A 10,395-nucleotide genomic window follows, 5' to 3' on the forward strand; every position below is an offset into this window, starting at 1 on the left:
CAAAATTGCCAAAATTACAAAAATACCCTTGGCACCCCAACTTTCCCAAAACCTCCAAAATTACTTCAAATGTTTTTAAAACCAATTTGGACCCTCCAATTGAATTAAATTTGAGTTTTGGTCAAAATGGTCAAATTTGACCATTTTGATTCAATTGAAGGGTTAAAATTGGCTTTGGAGACATTTGGAATGGTTTTGGGTGTTTTAGTAAAGTTTAGGGTCCAAGGGTATTTTTGTAATTTTGAAAAATTTGGGGGTACTAAAACTCAAATGCACCTTTCATATGACCATAATAAACCAAATATAAGCTTAATTGGCCCATGCTTTGAGCCCAATTTTGATCTAAGTCAAACCCCCAATTTTGGCCCTATGACTTAATCCCACCAAATTGAACCCCATAGCCTACTTAATTTGCACCAATTTGAATCCTAAATCTTTTATAACACTCCTAAACACCAAAAATGACCTTAAATTGGCCTTGGTGAATTCTAAATTTTATTTAATTTCAACCTAAATCCAAAAATCCCCAAATTTATGCCAAATTGGCTATGTCCCCAAAATCCACCAAATTGAATGCCTTAATACCAAAATTGGCACCCAATTTATGTTGAAAACTCTTCATGACATTCCTATAGACTATTTTCAACAATCAATTTGAACCTCACCCAACCTTAGCCCAATCTAGACCCAAGTATAGCCCAACATGCCCAAATTGACCAAGATCCCAAAATCTTTCAAATTGAGCTTCCAATTGAACTCAAAATCATTTAAATCCTTCACCAAAAATCTTCATAACAATCATCAACACACTGTTGATCAATAAATTGGGCTCAAAATCATGGCTAGCCTAACTCAAACCCAACATTTGGTCATTTGAACCCAAATTGAACCCATGCACCAAAATTGACCTAGCCATCTTAAAGCCACCAAATTGATGACTCCACAACCACTAAGCACACTCTATTGACCAGGTTACACCCGTTTGGCCCACCCAAGCAAGCTATGGACCAATGGGTCCCTAAATTAAGGGATTCATTCCCATTTTTAGGCCTTAACCACAAAATCTCTTCCATCATTGCTTACCTATGGGAGTAAATCATAATTAAACACCCCCTAATCTCCCTAAGACAAGAAGTGACTGAAACTTGGCCAACCACCACCTGGTTCGCCAAAAAAAACCAACCCAAGAAGGCCAAAATTGGCCAAACACCTAATTAAGCCCATCCAAGCTGTCCCAATCCAATTGGAGACTTGAGGCCTTCTTCCCTCCACCTAAGCATTTGGGCTAACCCACTCGCTAGCCCAATTGAAGCCTCATGGCTGCTTTATTTAAGCAGCCACCCCCCACGACTAGAAAGGCGGTCGAAACCAACCTTAACAAAAATTTATCCAATTGATTCTAAACTCCCCCCACAGCATAGAGAAGCTCAACTTCACTATTCTCTTGCCCTAATTCCCCCTGTGCAACCCTAATTTTGAACTTAAAAATTAGGGCAGAAATAGGACACTCTCTGAAACTCCACTAAAATTAAATTAAACTCATCCACACCATCCCTACACTGAGAGAGGAAGTTCCCCATCAAAGCCCCATCACCAGACCACCCTAACCTTGACTTTTATCAACACCCAAATCAGGTTTGATCACTTTCATACTTAGACCCAATGAGAGCTTAAATTGGTGCTTGGAGGAGCTTCGCAAATTCCACACAATAGTTTAAAAGCAATCCAATTGAGGCCTCACCTCTTGAACTAAGGTATTGAATCTCCCCATCTCTCGAGCTTAAATCAATTCTCCATGCTTATTTACTTGATTTCATAGCATGTTAGCCGTATAAATGCGTTCTTCTAGGCCAGATGCATCTTTAGAAACAAACCACACTCAATTTGGTTTAGTCTAGGTTGAGAAATTAAGGTTAGATGGTGGACGGTTCTCGGTGCACACCAGACATGGACGAAGACCCTTAGCCGTCGGATCGCGCGGTTCGCAGATGGACGTATCAGATGGAGTCGGACAATGCTTCTGTCCGTGAATGCACCGCTAGCCAGGTGAGATGCACCAAATCAGAGCTCGACGCGTGGTCCGTTCGACGACGCCGAGGTTAACGCGGTTAAGTTGAAAAATATGATATTTTAGGATTTATTTAATTCCCTAAACTTCAAAAATGCATAAGTTTGCATAGAAAAATCATTAAAAAAATATCATAGTGCTTAGTGAATAGAGGAGAATAATGTGAAAATAGTTTAAAGTTTATTTGATGCATGTGTGATTTTTAATTAATTTAATATAGTTTTAAATCTTTTGATTCTCCATGCATTCAAATATTTCACCATGACATGCTATTTGGGTCATTTGTAGTCTCTGTCATGGGGAATCTTCCTTGATTTTTTCAAAGTCAGAGGAGACCGCTATGAGGAGATATGTATTTTTTAAGTTTATGTCTATTATTTTCATAAATTAATCATAATAATTAACATGTTGCCTAAAAATTAGTCATTAAGAACACGCCTAATTTTCACAAAACTCTACAAACAAAGAAAATTAATTTTGGAAAAATGAACATCTAAATGATTTGATTTTAATTCTTCACTGTCATTTAAAGTTCAGAGGACTCCCCATATAAATTTCAAAATATTTGGAGTTCATTTGATAACCTAATTTAATTTTCTAAGTTAAATGTCTCTTTTAACACTTAAAATAATCATAATAATTAAAATATAACTCAAAAAATTATGAAATTAGTTTTTGGGAGTTCTCTGTGATCAGAGGAATTTTTCTAAAAATAAAATTTTAACTAAAGTAAAAATTTCATTTTTAAGCATATTTTAATTATTTAAATAATGAAAAATTAATAAAAATCACAAAATTTATAAAATTTATGCAAATGTTCTAAATTTTTTCCTAAGCCCTTAGCAGCAATTGGAATATTTTTCCTAATTTTCTAAGTAAAGATATTAGATTTTAAAGCTCAAAAATAATTTTTAAAGGCTAAAAATGGATTTTCCTTAATTTTTCACTAAAATAATTATAATAATTAAAAGAAAATAAAAAAAATGTAAAATTTATTTATTTGGGTTCCTTAACCTTGGAGAGATTTAAGGAAAATATAAAACGTAATTTTTCACATTTAAAATATTTTATAATTAATTAGTACTCTAGAACTTACAATAATTCTAATAATTCAAATAAAACTCAAAAAAATCATAAAATTTGGTCAAAGTCTTTCTCTGGTTTAAGTGTACCTTCAGTAAAATTTTAAGTGATTAGGCTTTGCCTTGGTCAAGTTATCGAATTTTTTTTTGAAAAATCCTATTTTTGCATGTAAATAATCATATAAATTAAATTAAACTTTGAAAAATCACATTTTCTCCTCTGATGTCTTAATTGACTCATAAGTGAAGTATGATAAAAATTTCAAAGTCATTTTAATTAAATTTAATGAATTATGAAGTGATAGAGCCCGAGGGGCAAATATATAATTTTGGAAATTTAGTCTTGGTCAACATTTAGGCTTAATTCAAGAAGGGGAAATGAACAATCTTTGATTATAATTAACATGTTCAGCAGATTGAAACATAAGAAATTAATTAGTAGAAACCAATCTCATTTTTCTTAATTAAATGATAAATTTGCAATTTCCTAAATTATTAAATTTGGAAGACTATTAAATTAAATGATCCTAGATTTAGGGGTATGATTTTGGATGTTAATAACTCACTAATTTAATACCCCTATTTGGTGTTTAAATGAAATTCAAATATTTTGATAATGAATTATATTAGATAAAATTCAATTTCTTTAAAAAATTACTAATATATCCACCAAGGTCTTAAGGGCTTAGTAGTGACCTAGGCTAAATCAAATTTGGTTGAATGAGGATTAGAAAAGTGAATGTAACTAGAAATTGAACACATTTAAAACACTACAAGCCCAAGTTAAAACTAAAATTGGCCAAGTGTCTTAATAACATTAACTTGCCCCTTTAAGGGTCCTCACCCACATAATTCTCAAATTAAATGACAAATGATAATCACCTTACTCTTAGAGATAATTGAAACGTCAATATTCACTGAGCATTGGATGTATTCACAGGATGAATTATTAAGCAACATAATAAGGTTAAATGAGCTCGGGGTTTTTCAGAGGTTTTTCACCAGGCGGTGAGAGAGAAGTATGGATCTGCTTCTTTCTTCTGACCTTTTGGATACCTCAAAGGTTTACTAAACATAGTATGTTTTGCTTAATGAAATCATCCTTAATCAAATTAATGAGGGCTCACCAAGATATGATTTAGGATTTGGTAGATCACCAGAACCTTATTTACCCGCTTTACATAAAGTGTTTTTAATATATAAATACTCTTGCATGCATTTTGAGTTTCAGTTGAAGATGACGGGAAGACCATCCAAGTACGCTTTTATTGTAATTTATTTTACCAGTTGTTGAGCTCACTTTTGGTTGAGATTTAGTTTTTCATCTTTAGTATCCTAAGGTCTAGCCATAGGACTTTCCTATTGACTATTCTTAGAAAACTAGAAAAAGTACCCTCACCACTAGAAATTCTACCATCTTCTTTACTCAACTTGAAGTTCCACATATTGATCCTAACTTCTAAGTACTTAGTAGGTGGGGTCACTATAAGGGAAACTCAAGATGAGTCACCCTTAGGACGGCTGGACCTTAGGGTTGACCCTGGGTGTTGATCTGGAGCTAAGGCACTCACTGCACTCATCTACACTCACAATCACTCACAACCTAAACTCAAATTTCTAGGCTAGGTCCCTTGATCTTTTTGGGATACTCATGTAGATGGTCCCCTAAACCTACCAGCCTTAGGGCTATGGTTTAACTAAGACCAGTACATAGAGGACCCAAAATGATGAAATTTTACTCTCACTTACACAGTCGAAATGTAGAGAATGTGATTCTAAACATTGCTAGAGAAGACCTCCACTTTCCTTCAGAAGAATTAGTCTTGTGTAGCGCTAAGAGATGTCACGCATATAGTAACCACCATAGTTCCCTATGTCGGTTTGTTGGGTTGAATTTTCTACATGGAGCACCAGAGTCTTGTTCACTCTATTTTTGCATGGCTTATTATCCTGTATGTGAATGCAGAAGGGTGGTTCCTAGGTGCTACTGCTATATGTGCTTTTTTTTGCACTCCTTTGGATTTATATAGGACTGTTGTTTAAAGAAGATTTTTTGAGCTTACTCTACTATCTCTTTAATACATCTTTAAGATACAACTTATTATTCAAACATTTTATAACGGGGCAGTAGGATTTTTGAGGTCGATAATAGATTCTACAATTGAGGGATTACTTATGCTCAAACCATTTGACAAGGCCTATTCATTAATTAAGGAGATGGTTATGAATAATTTGTAAGGACATTCTGAGAGAGTGAACCCTAGGAGGATAGCAAGTGTGCATGACACATATATCTTAGCCATCATAACTTCATAACTAGTTGATGCACTATGAATTTAGATAACTTAGGGCTAAATTCAGTGTGAGGATCACTATCTAATGATAATATTATTTATGGACAAGTAGGAAATCCAAGTACTTCATCTTTGGAGACTTTTAATACCATAGAAAATAGAACTAGTAATTCATATTTCAATACATATAAAACAAGCTAGAGGAAACGACCAAATCTCAATTGGAACAATAATAATCAAGATGTAAGAAACCATCAATGGGTAACAATCAACACATTGTTGTAGAAAATTTGAATAATCAAGGCGGTAGCAATTTGAGACTAACTTACCTGCCAAGATTTAATTCAACTCCTTAGTCTAAGTAAAAGAAATTATCCTTAGAAGAAGTTAAATTATAAATGGAGAATCAATTAAAAAATTAAGTTGACACTATAAGAAATATCAAGAATTAATTAGGGCAAACAACAAATTCTTTTAGTTACAGACTCCAAGGGATGCTACCTGAAAACAATGTAGTGAATCCTAAAGAAGCGAAAAAGATACATGTAAAATCCATTAAGTTATGAAATGGAAAAGAGTTAGAAGAGATGGCAAAGAAGGAGACTAGTGTAGAAGATGTTAATGCTATGCAAAGAATATATAGTGAAAAACCAATCCGATACTTAGAAAAATCTAACCCACCTCGTAGGAAGGAATATGAAAAACCATTTTCACCTTTTCTGGAGAGTCTTCAAAAACATAAACTTAGCCAATAGTTCTGTAGGTTCTTAAAAATGTTTAAAAAAATCACAATCAACATTCCATTTGTTGAATCCTTAAAGCAGACTCCTAGATAGAAATTAGTGAGAATTTGTGAGAGGAGTAGTGAGGTGCTTGTAGCATACATTGAACGTGGATCTACTCATGTGAAGAATGAAGGAAGATAGGTGGGAGCAGTGTATTCAATCGGTTCTATCATTCTATTCTCTTGTATTTTCTGTGTTTTAATGAATAAAACGTTAAATTTGTTGTTTTAAATCAATACTAACTAATGTATTCACCTTTCTCCTTTGAATTGACAGTATAAGAAATTTGTATTTAACATAGATTTTAAGATTATCTTGAAATTACATAATGGTGATGTTTTAACTTTTTGTTCTTTATTTTGTTCCTTATTTTCACCCATAAATTTAATAACATAGTTAAACTTAGTTTCCTAAAACTCCAATTCAAAGGATAATTTTACAATTGATAGAAAAGCACACAACTTTCTTAATACTTTTACTTAGGATTTACTCTTACCAAAATTTAGGATTGGTAACTTTAAAATTACCAAATTTCAAAAACTTCATACTGGACTTAAAATTAGTATGCTAGATTTTTTGGGAGTTAAAAATTAATAAGTTTCCAGTGAAATAGATAAACAAACTCTAATATTGTATATTGCCTGATCAACACTTTCACTTGTGTGATGTGATTACTAGTGCTTCACAACATTTCTAGTGTACCGAATGTACTAGCTTCAAATTTAGAATCATGTGTAAAAATAAGTGGAGTCGTTGAACCTATATCATGGATATTATTTCCACTACTTGATGAATTCCCGTATAAGTTGATCCAATTTCTTACCTTGCATAATATACTCTAAAATGCTAAAAAAGCATTTTAAGGAAATTCATTAAGACTCTTTGGCACATATTTTAAATCCATTCTTGATATAAAAAATGAGCAAAAAGAAAAAATTTGCCTTCTAGAAAAGATCTTCTTGACATTGCCTTATTTCTTATGAACCTTGATTATTTGATATGCTAATATCTAATTTGGATTCAACAATGGTTACCTCTAAGAAGGTACATTTGATAATAAATATTATAATTTCCTTGAATTCATTGAATTAGCAATGTAACTTAATTAAGTGACCAATAATTTTATTTTAATAACCTTATATGAGATTTTAAAAATTTCCCTAAGAAAATACATGCTCTTATGAATAATCCTTAAGAGAAGTAAAGGTTTCCTTCAGCCAAAATAAATCTCTGAAGTTTTTTTTTGTGTGAGACAAGCATTTGAGTAATTCATTTAAGAAAAACTTTCAAGCAAGTACCTCAAGAGATTTTCTATGAAATCTTGTAAGGATCACCTTGGACAAGGGGAAATTAGGATATTTGGTGGGAAAATATATCAAAATATATCATAATGATCATAAACATATAAAAATAGAGAATGTATTTGTGATACACAAAGTATTTGATGATTATAGTTATCATTCTCCCAAATTAATGAAGTAAATACTAAATACATAGTTAATTTATTATGTTTCTTTTTATAGAGTAAAGTAAAAAAGTGTGGATGTCTCCATACATATTATGATGGATGGTCAAAATGAGTTTTTATTCATAGATGTGGAAGTTAATTTGATAATAAGAACTAGTAAGCTAGAGTGGTAAATTGATGAATTAAAGTTAAAGGGAAACAAAAATCAATGAAGTAATCCATTTTCTAGACAAAGCAGGTGGGCTAAAATGTCAAAATTTATGATCTAAAAGTAATTAAGATAGCCATTCTTAAGAAGAGGGAATGGACTAAATGAGCAAAATCACTAGATATTAGAGACAATTAAGATAGCTCTTCTAAATGCATAAAGAAATCATAAAATCACATTACTAAAATTAGCAATGGTCAGGAAGTATTTCGGACCTTGGAATAATTTATGCTTATAGGGTTTAATGTTTAAAATAAGTAAAATTGGGGACTTTTTATAAAATTTAGTATGTGAACTTTGCCCTTATTTATTATAATATTCAATTAATTTTTCTCTTAATAATAATAGATGCATCATATCTTCTTATACACTAACAAGTTTATATGATTTATTCTCTAAGTTAGTTTGATAGAAATAATGGTCTCCATGTTAAGCTAAGTGATCGATAATGACTACAATTGTGGTCTTATGATGGTTTAATGGTGGCAATCGCCGACAAAGACTACTATCAATATATAAAATATAATATTTTAAAGTTCTTGATGTCATATGTCTAACAAAGTTAATACACTAAATTTTAAATTATCAATAATGCAAATATTGTGAAAAAAATTGGCAATTAAATTTAGAGACCAAATAAATATCAAAAATAAATTTCATTCTATAAAATCACTTTTTATCTTACGAGAAATCCCATGAAATTGATGACTCTTGAATTAGAGGTCTGTAGATGTCATAATAATTAATTATCACAAAATGATCAAGCATCATGCACTAGAATTTTTATCATAATGAGCAAGCACTTGGGTGCCAAATATTTACTTATTTTAGTAATTAACTATAGAATAGCTCAATTCTAATGCATGAACCTTAATTGCACAAATGTCATGGGAGCAACCTTGACTTGGCTAACTGTTATATTACAATTTATCTTAGTTCACCTGATTTTGTATAGTTTAAGCTTATATCTTTTTTTTCAAAGAATTTGGAATAAATGAAATCATTAGAATGAGTTGTTTATTTTGATTTTATATTTCTATTATTTAGATCCCAAAAATATTTTTAAGTGATAGTTTATATTTAGTTCAATACTTTTAAATTTTTTTAGATCCAGAGATCCAAAATTTATTTTAAAACTCAACTTAATTAAATGAATTTCTTAATAATCTTCTGAATCTTGTGCTTCCAACATTAGTGTATGAGAAGAAAGCATCATCTCAAAAAAAGTTGAAGAAAGATGTGCAAGTTGAGTGCAATAATGGTTAGAAGAGACCATAATGATGAAGAGTTAGCAATGCTTGGGAGGTGGAAGGCAAGATTAGTGGGTTGTAAGTTTCTTAAGATACTTCATGCAATTAGAGTAAAAAAGAAAAAAGGAGGCCACAACTATCACTTTTGATATTTATGACTTTATTTTCTCACACTTTAAAAACAATTACTTCCACAAAAATCCTTTTATTTAATATTAAATAGGCAAAAAATCAACATGAAAATGACATGTGATAATTTACCAAATCACAAAAAGGTTAGTCAATTTTTAACAAAATCTCAAAGAAAGAGAGAGAGAGAGAGAGAGAGAGAGAGAGACCTTTTTCTAGTTTAATGTAATCTTAGGGATATGATTAAAATATTGACTTGGCATGTTTCATGACACTATAATATTTAATCAAAATTATTACTTAAAGTTGTCACATTATTTCAATGAATTAATTTTTCTTAGATTCTTCGTGAATTTCAAAGTAGTCATTATTAACAAGGCAATGTGCATAAGAATGACTGTCCATGTTATTGGAGTAGACATGATTGATGAGTTTAGTCATCACTTTTTGACTGATTTTTAGGTTAGTCCACATAAAAGGTAGAGTTACTAACGACACATGATTTTGTGCATCATAATACAATGATGGCTATCTCCAAGAAATGACACAACTAAGGCCACAACAGCACGCTTCACCATTGCAATCACATCACTTAAAAGCTCTCTTCGGAGGCATCCGCAAAAAGTTTTTATGGTAATTTGCATGTATACCACTCAATTCCTATATATTTACATATGTAACACCTAAACTTTTTTTTTTTTACATTTATACAACCCATAGCCTTCATTTCACATAAGAATGTCACTTTTATAATTTTTGAAAAGTGAAAGACTCCTTTTAATATACAAGTAAATTGGCATATATATAAAATTTAAGGTTTAGAGGTTAAATATGTATATATATATACAAAATGAGTGGTATGTATGTATGTCTTTCTGTTTGTTATACAACTGATTTACAAAGAAAATAACGTAGAAAATATTCTCTTATAAGATGACACTTCAATTTATATCATTTAATAAAATAATTTATATTAAAAGCAAATATACATATGTTTATAAGTCATGATCAGATCCTTAAAAATTTGACAAATGCGAAAAAAAATATGAATTGAAGTTGCTAAACTATTTGATATTCTAAAAAGATTTTTGAAATTAAGGTAGGTGGAAGA

The sequence above is a fragment of the Phalaenopsis equestris genome, unplaced genomic scaffold (genome assembly GCF_001263595.1).
Source record: "Phalaenopsis equestris unplaced genomic scaffold, ASM126359v1 Scaffold000513, whole genome shotgun sequence".
Classification (NCBI taxonomy): domain Eukaryota; kingdom Viridiplantae; phylum Streptophyta; class Magnoliopsida; order Asparagales; family Orchidaceae; genus Phalaenopsis; species Phalaenopsis equestris.